The sequence below is a fragment of the Balearica regulorum genome, chromosome 5, assembly GCF_011004875.1.
Source record: "Balearica regulorum gibbericeps isolate bBalReg1 chromosome 5, bBalReg1.pri, whole genome shotgun sequence".
NCBI lineage: Eukaryota > Metazoa > Chordata > Aves > Gruiformes > Gruidae > Balearica > Balearica regulorum.
In genome coordinates, this window is record NC_046188.1 from 68,931,051 (window position 1) to 68,940,584 (window position 9,534).

Sequence of the window (9,534 nt, forward strand, 5' to 3'; positions counted from 1 at the left end):
CACTTTGTAAATAAATTTTAAAAAGCTTGATTTCACTTCAAGTCATAAGGGGAACAGCTGACTCCTGACTTGAGGTAAAATACACCCAGTAGCAGATACACTCCAAAATAAGGTAACTTCACATTTCATTTTCATTTTGACGTATTTGCCACTGGGGGGAGCACATTCCCACGGTTACTATTTGGCTTTAGTAAGCACATGAGCTAGCCAGCACCTGGAGCAGGCAGATTTTCCTCCCAGTTCCAGATGGGAATGACGCTATAATTGTCATTGCCCAATTGTTATTAGGTAACGACCCAAAGGACAAGTTCAGCTTGGAGATGAGCTCAGTGGAGAGTGAGTCCAAGCTATAGGGCAATGTAAATGGGAAGATCCAGTTGCCAGTAAATACAAGGGGGTCTTACTGTCTTCTCCTGGCAGTCCCACTGAGCAAGCTCTCATTAACACAAATGTAGAATTATTTTTTTTTTTTTTTGGGCTCAGCACCGGGCTTATCAGGTGCCAGCTCACCAGTTAGCACCAAGTTGGTGTATTTTTTCATCAACATTAATATCACAATGAAATGTGAAAGGATGCTGAAATGCTTACAGAGAAAGTAGGTGATAGAAGTAACAGATGGTAGGCTGAGACACAAGACAAAGATAGAGCCAAGTAAGAAGGGATTGAGCCCACTTCTCTTCCTGGTGCAAACACTCATCTTTGAAGGTCTCCAACCTGTTTCTAACTTGCCATTTTGCATTTCTTCCTCATCTTTTTTTACATCTGAGTCTCTTCCCTTCATATTAACAGACACATCTATACGGCCATTTGCTCTCACAAAGTCCAGTGATGCAAGAAATTTGGACTTAGTTACCTTCTCTGTCACAGTCATCTTATAAAAACAGAGGAGTCATTGCACACACAAACCATTTAGAGGCAGATGTTGAGACCTCTCTCCCTATAATGGATGTAGCATTTTCCCAGCTCCTAAAAGGATTATGAAGATCAATGTGTGAAAAAGATATGTGGGATGATGAGATTCTGCTGTAGTAGAGTTACAGAATCTGATTTTAATCACTGCTTAATTTTTCTCTTCATCTGTAGAGCTCTTACCTTAAAAACTCTCATATTAACAAACCAAAGTAGTCTGGGCACAAAAATGAGTAAATCTTCTGGATGCGCCATCATTGGAATTGTTCAAGGTCAGGTTGGATGGGGCTTTGGGCAACCTGATGTAGTGAAAAATTTCCCTGCCCATGGTAGGGAAGTTGTACTAGATCATCTTTAAAGGTTCCTTCCAACCCAAATGATTTTATAATTAGAGACAACCCCCAATTGTCTTGCCATAGATTTTATTTAAAATCCATGGAACCTTGCCCTGTCCCCAGGGTAGCTCTACCAGTGGGAGACATGTTAAGTTTTTTTGGTAGAGATGAGGAATTATATTGCTGTCAGCAGAGTCAGACACTACAGCAAGAAGAATGCAAGACACACCCTGGTTCATGCAACTAAACAGTGACAACACACTCATGGAAGACAATAAAATAGTCTGCATAAACAAGGCAGCAGTGCCTCAACATTGCTTTTAATATCTGAGGTCATATTTCAAAACTTGCCTATCAAAAGAATATTCCTTTTCCAGGAAACTTCTGCTCCACAAGAATTGCAGTTCTGAAGAAGCAGCAGCAAAGGAAATTGTATTCCACAGATTTTTCCGAAGTCACACTCTCATTAAGAAAAAAAAAAAAATGGAAAGCAAGCTTTTGTTCCCATGACCAGCCCCAGCCACGCTGACACCAGGCAATCGGTCCATGCCATGTTAAAGTGCACTCTGTTTAGAAAAGGTAGAAGGAGGACCGGAGCTGAAGGCAATCAGGTCAGAACAATGTTGGGCAGGCACAGAGAGCAAAGGAGGTAACAGGATCCCTGAGGTGGACACAGAAAGGTTATGACTTTACAGACTTAGGGAGCATGATCGAGGGAAACAACCCCTCAAGGAGAACGCTGATGAGAAAGGAGAAACCACCCTGGCGTGTAGAACCAAACCTGGGGTTGTCTCTCCTGCTGCGACAAGCAAGTGAGTGGAGCAGAGCCACTTGAGTTGAATGAAGAGGGCAACGTAAAAGGACTGCAATAGATGGATCAAGGCCTGAGAGGCATCGTAATACGAGGATAGGGAACAGGGCTCTCGTACAGCTCCCTGGAAGAGCCAGCTGCTTAGATTTGTTGCCACTATCTCTCTTACTTTCATCGTACTTTCAATAGATTTGCAAGAAATTAGCTAGGATCTCTTCTCCTCTGCCACACGTAAGATGCTGGGTGTACTTGTGGTAAGAAATAACAACAGACTTTTACAGAGAAGGACAGCTCACACAGGAACAGTCCAACTGCCCAAATCCAGGCGTTATACTTGATCTCCCACCAGTATTTATATCAAATCGACTTACAGTGGGGAGAAACTCTTGCAAAATACCAGCAGTAACAAAACTGGAGATAGTAGCCCAGAGGTAAATCCCTTCATAAGTTGTTATTAGCAAGAGATGAAAGTGGCAAGATAACTTACACAGATCATATTTACAACTCCAATGAAACTAGCTGGGGATATTCAGATTTTTCACTGGTAAGTGTAGCAACGGTGCAAGTTAACAGTCCCTACTGGAAAAAAAAGAAGACATTAGTTAAAAATGAAACATATTGCCTTTTGTCCAAAACAGAAAACAACACCTGGAGCTTGCACTCAACATAAGTAGTTTGTTGCAGAAGAAATCTAGCAAAGAAGGACAACTCGGGCAGGAAATACTGCAGAGTTTAAGCCTCAACCAGGGAGAGGTGATGGAAGATTCCTTTTCCAACACCATGCTGATCCCAGCCATTTACTATATGCATTAGACCATGAATACTTGCATACAACCCTGCTTACAGCTCTTCCTGCACAGTAAATAAAATTCACATACATGGCTTGGGTTTACAACCTACAGATATTGTTACACGATGCAAACTTCTCCAACCTTCCGCAGCACCTCTGAGGCTCAACACTGGACTTGCATGCTTTCGGTCCACATACCCATCGCTCCTCTTTCATCCTTCACGCAACATATGCTACGTTCCACTAGATGAAGGTGGAGGCTTTCCATGTACTTCAAAGGATGTAAAGGCAGGGCCAGAAACCCAATTTCAATTGGAAGATTTTAATATTTCATTTTACTTTATAAATCAAAAATAAATGCAGGACACAATTAATTTAACAGAATGAACATGATTTCTGCAAGTTTAAACATGCTAGCAGGCAAATAGTGGGGACAACCCATGCTGTTGCAAAACCACCAAAGCAACCTGGTGTCGAGAAAGCTGTAAAAGAAGCTACACATATGAAAATTTTTTCCAATATAATATAGGCTGCCATTTTGAATTTTTTCATCTTGCTTGTGTCTATAGTAGCTTTTTACCATAAGTAGTAAACAAAAAATATTAAATAATTTGTAATGTATAAGGCTGGCAAGTGAGGAATGAATATATCATGATGGAGTGACTGCATCAGCGGACAAGGGAAGAGCTACTTCTATCATCTGTCTGGTCTTCTGTAAGCCTTTGACACGGTCCCCCACAACATCCTTCTCTCTGAGTTGGAGAGATATGGATCTGATGTATGGACTACTCAGCAGATAGGGAATTGGCTGGATGGTCGCATCCAGAGAGCGGTGGTCAATGGCTTGGTGTCCAGATGGAGATCAGTGACAAGTGGTGTCCCTCAGGGGTCCGTATTGGGGCCAGTACTGTTTAATTTCTTCATCAACAACACAGACAGAGGGATCGAGGCCACCCTCAGCAAATGTGCAGATGACACCAAGCTGAGGGGTACAGTCGACACAGATATTTTACACTCTGCACAATTATACACAATGATTGAAGGCTGAGTTTCATCTCACTGGCTGTCAGCATGTCACAGCTTCTTACTGAAGGTATTTTTTTATATAAAAGTCGGTAAGGGCAGTCAAAAGAAGAAGTGAGTTAATAAAAAGGATTAAAAAGTACCCTGAGAACCTCTCTTTCATTTTCACACGCCCACAGCTTGCGATTTTATTCATAGGGTTAAGAGGCTTACATCATCATCCCATACATTGAGCAAATTTGGTATGCTGCAATATCAAACTTTTAGCTCATGTCCCACAGCTGACATTTAAAGCTATTATAATGTGTATTTTTATGGGCAGCACAAGCCTGCTTTGCTCATTCATGTGCATGGCTGATGTATAAAAGCGTTTCTGATTCAGCAAATTGGAGCTTCACAATGGTGTGTTGAAACAGCACATCAGAAATCCCAGCAGGCCCTGATAGAAAGCAAGATACAACATTCCAAAATTGGTTGGCTCTGCTCACCCTGACATAACAGCAATAATACAGGGAATCTTAGTTTGAGATCACTTTTTTAATGGCATAGCTCTCTGTTTTTAGGTAAGCTCCTACTGTGATGTTACAGTTAAGAGTGTGCGTTCTCTGAATACACAGGAAGGAAAAATTACACAGAAACAAAGGGGTGATGATTTTTCCATATATATTATTACTGTGTGTAGCTCTAGTGTCCACTTCAACAAATGTTAGAAAATGAAGACAAATCCTGTTTCCGCTCCATGAGGAGCTGCAGCCTGGTAAATCCACTTCCATTGCAACGGCCCAAAGTGTCTTAGGCTAGTTCGTAACTCAAGAGGAATAGAAGGTTAGACTAACACTTGGGACATCTAGCATGAGGAGGGGATTTCAAAGGTCCCAGTAGGTCAGTGGGAGTCGAATGAGTAATTCTTGAGGAGATCTACCCTTTAAATCACTGCCAGCAACAATCTCCGTGCCCAGAGCTGTTGTTATTTCCCTTCCCACATTGGATAAGTCACCGCGTATTCAGTCCATATATGATAACAAACCAGACATTGTAATTAATCCCTATTGAATCTGGTTCGATATGCTTCTTCGGGCATCCACTTTTTGGACAGTGAGCTGGCTGGAATATTGCTCTGATCTAACATGGTCTCTCTTACGCCACCTCATGCCTGTGTGTTATTCTAGGTAGCCCCATAGATGCAATAATTGAAGCTTTAACCAGTCTGTGTGACACTGATGTAAGAGGTTGTAAAAGGATAGAAATGCCCATGTAAGCAAGCCCCAGTTACAGACCGAATTGTATGCAACTGCCATGCGCAGTTCTGTTCACAAAAATGGAATTATGAGTCAGAGTGAAAATTAAGGTCACGTAGATTTCTGTACGCAGCAATTCTTGCACAGTATATAGGCTTTATTTGCATAATTAGCTTGCTCTTACTCAATGTTCTCCATACTGTGCTGGTATAAAACCATAGCAGCACACCTTTTTTCACACAAGAATTGTGCAGTGATAAATAGGTTATTCTAAAATACATAACATTTTTTACACTAGATACTTAAACCGAAGCAGAGTGAAGCTGCTGTCACAAAGGGGCACTTAGAAAACCAATCTGAGTGACCCTCTGATACCCCATGACATAAGAAACAGAGTTCCTGTTATTATACTGTAGTTATTACACAGAATTCTGAAAGAACATGTCCTTCCATCTTCTTATCCTCTTAATAATCCTACTTGGTTTCTCCAAGGAATAAACTTTGGAGCAGGGGCAGCTGAGGTTGAACTTTGCAAAGGCCCAAATGCTGCTGTAGGTTACTACCCTATTTGGTTTAGTCATGAGGAAAATCATCTCTGATTATTTCTCCCTCCCGAGCAGGGTTTTGCAAGCTGAGTATTTCTTGGTATGAAAACCAGAGAATTCAAGTATACAGGCACCTTCTGAAAAGCAAGTACTGACACTTTTTTCGCCTTTATTTTAGCAATTTTTTTGGTTTCTTTGATGTGCAAAATCCCAGTGGTGAAAGTAGGTTTTATTTTGCCAGAGCTGAACAAATGCATTTAGTTTTATTGTTACTTAGATAATTTCCTATGTTCACATTAAAGTGTTGAGGAAAAAAAACCCTACCTACACTCACAGATCTTAAAGAGAGCATATCTGACTTCATCTTTAGTTCTTATTGTAGTTACATCCATTAAGCACAGAGATTACACTATTCTCATGTAAGTGCATTTGGCAATATCCCTATGCACATTGTCAATAAAATAGCACTGCTAGTCCTAAAGGAATGCCTACCTTGCATGACGTATCATGTTAATGTAGACTCACCACACCAGCCTCTTCCCCACTTTATTCCCCTGTGTCCAGATGACCACCTGAACTCAACAGTTCATTAAAGATCCCATTACTGGCTCTTGAAGATGCTGCAAGGCAAAGCTGGGATGTTCAGCACCAAACAGATTGTTGAGAAGCAGGGAATTAGCATGTTGGCTTCATTCAGACTCTACCTTGCAGCTGACTCTACCAGCACCATGTAACAGAAGACATCATATATCATAACAGATGTTTCCAACTAGCTCTTACAACAGCATTATAGAAGTTATCACTTCATATTGCACAAGCTTCTGTAGGCTCTCCAGTAATCTCTCTGGTTCTCACTCTGAGTTTGTCCTGGACTTCTGCACACAACTATTCCTCCTCTAGTATTCAAGGTACATTGTCGTTTTATTCTCGGTGGCAGCAATGAGTGCAGAAGGGGAGACAGGAGAGGCACTGTCCTCATTTTAAATTGTTTCTGCCCGGTACCAGAAACCCATCACAGTGCTTCTCAGACTGCAGTGTGCGCACAGGGCATGTCCCTTCATAGCAATTTCCTCAAAAAGGATACTGAAAACCAACATTTGAACAATTGACTCTGTCCTGGCACACCATTTTCTAGTCCCTTGTGGAGTTTGAGCAAGGATGGGCTCAGAAGTACAACTTAAGGGCCCAGGCTGTATTGCTCTTATGAATGCAATTACAAAGGATGGAAATTGCTCTTCCAATTATCAGTAGTCATTGAATCTAAGGCATAGAAAGCATCTAAAACAGGGATCACACTCCTGCCCAAGAAGTATTCTGAGAACCAGACAAGAAATGCCATAAACGTGAGGACAGTTCTGCCAGTCTTGAATTCTTTGTTGCACTGTGGTGCACCTTCCAAGGAGAGGGGAACATGTCACCATCCAGTCCATACGTGGGCGAGAGGTGGGCATTATGGCTTTGAATCACTTTTTCTAGGGAGAGAATCAAACCTAGGCAATTATATTGCCATAATAACTGTATAGCCATCGTTTTATGAAAAAATGGAGGATCACCTCTTCCAGCTCCATTTTAGAAAGAAAACAAACATAAACGTTCTCTGAAAAGCACAGCCTTGCCAGTATGCCAAGCATGTCCCGAGCATGCCTATGGGATCAGGCCCCTCAGGGGATATGGCAGACAGGAAAACCAAATATGCCCCACCCTTAGGTGGGTGATAAGATGAAAATTGCTCAGACCAAGGCAGTTCTGTACATGCAGAGGAGCATAGCTCAGCATTTAAAGAGCTTTAGAGTAATAGCAGAACACACCTACTGAGCCAGCTGTAGACAACACCTGAAGAAAGGACATTTTAGGTGGTAAGCTGGAATATAGTCACCTGTGTCATCAGACTTCATTGTAGATATTGCCTCTATTTCTGGCTGTCTCTTAATGGATATACATTATATGTATACCTTGTAATTTCCTTCAGGTCAGGCGACAAATAAGTTGTCCATCCATCAATTATTTAAGAGTTTATGCAACCTGCTGAAGAAGTCTAGCAATTTTTTTGCAAGGGGTGGGTGTTAAGAGGAATCAGAGAACAAGTCTTATAGGGGAATCATTTTACCCATTGGTGGGAGGAGAGAGGGCAGGTGCTAAGCTGAGGACCTGCTACACAGAGCAAGACATCAGTAGAAAAGGAGTTGTTCTTTCCATTTCTAAAGTATTGCAGTCAGATTCCACCCGAACCATCTTATCCAATTGCATCCCTAAATCTAGAGCCCAAAGAAAGATACAAAAGCAATGACACAAATTTAGGAGAGGGAATGTAACCATATATGCCTCCCTTTCATCATGAAATAAGCTTTATTAATCCAAGCTTATCCTTATCTCCAAAGCTTCATAATCCTTTTCAGTCTGTGTAAGCTTCATTGACTTCACTCATCCATACAAACAGCCACCAAGTCAGCATCCTTCAAATCTTTCAGACAACCTACAGGATAGAAAGCCTCGAGTCTGTCTAATCACGGGGAGACAGGAAATATTCACGAGCTGAAGGTGGAAAAGAGGTTGATGGAAACCCATTTGGAAAAGAGTTAAAAGATGCAATGATCAAAATTATCCAAGAGGAGACTGAGGGAAAAGCCAAGAAGTGAAAGGAAAACACTAGAGTTGCATAATATGAGAATAAGAAAGTAAATGGAAGAAGAAATAACAGATAGATGACATTCTTCCTCCTTTTACTATAAAAGATTGTCTATATTTCTCATTAAAAAGCCTAAACACCATCAAATATGGGAAGTGTTTGATGATGGAGGGAGGGAGATAGACTCAGAGCATCCATTACCACTTTGAGGGAGAAACTCGTGAGAAGTGACCCTGCTTAGTCAGTTAGAAGAAGAGACGAAGGGAATGGTGGCTTGAAGAAGCGACTTGGCATTTGGAATAGAAAGAAGAGGGACATAAGTGGTTTAGTTCTCTCTGTACATCAGTTTCAAGAATCCTCTGGAATATTGCATTTCACTCTGATAACAAAACCAGAAAGACTTCCAGACATATGCCCTAGATCTTCAACCTTCTTTATACATGCTTATGTTTACTCAAGATTACTGAAATGCCAGGAAACTGGCATTTTTTAAATTTTTCTTCAAAACTGCATTTTAGTAGAGGTTGCACTTCTGATTATATTTTTTTCTCAAAAGCCTCTAGTTTCTTTGAAATTTTGACCATTCAGAAAGGCAACACCTTGAAGCAAATATTTTTGTTTGACAGGCTGACTAATTATGACTGTCAAGTTACCTTAAATCCCTGAATTAAGGAACTTTGAGGATGCAAATACAGTTGGATATACAAGCTGGACAATATCAAGGGGTTTGGTTCTCATTATTTCAATTAGAATTAAACATTGAATTACTATGACAAGCTGGGCATAGAATTGCTGCAGAATAAAAAAGCACGCTGAAGTACTCTGCATGACACACTATATTTACACGAGCACAATTCAATTCCTAACAACCATCTGTGACCGTGCCACATTTCTTAGGGTCTTTTGCTCTACTTGTGTAAGAAAAAACACTACTAGCAGAATCTCAGCATAAACTCCTGGAGCAAGAAGGATTCTGGAAAATATTTCCCAAATTTCCTTCTTTCTTCCAGGTATTCCAGATTGCATATGCTGTCTTTTAGGGAATATTACAATTATGAAAAATATCATGAATAAGATTACAGTCTCCAGAAGACACAGTGCAAATGCAAAATGAAGTGGCTTGCCAACTTCTCACCAGGTGTTACCCTGGCCCCTTGAAGTTTGTGAACCATGCTAGAATATGATAAAGGTAAACCAGCTTAATTGTTAATAACCTTTATGAAATAGATACACAAATGAATAATCACACAGAGCAGC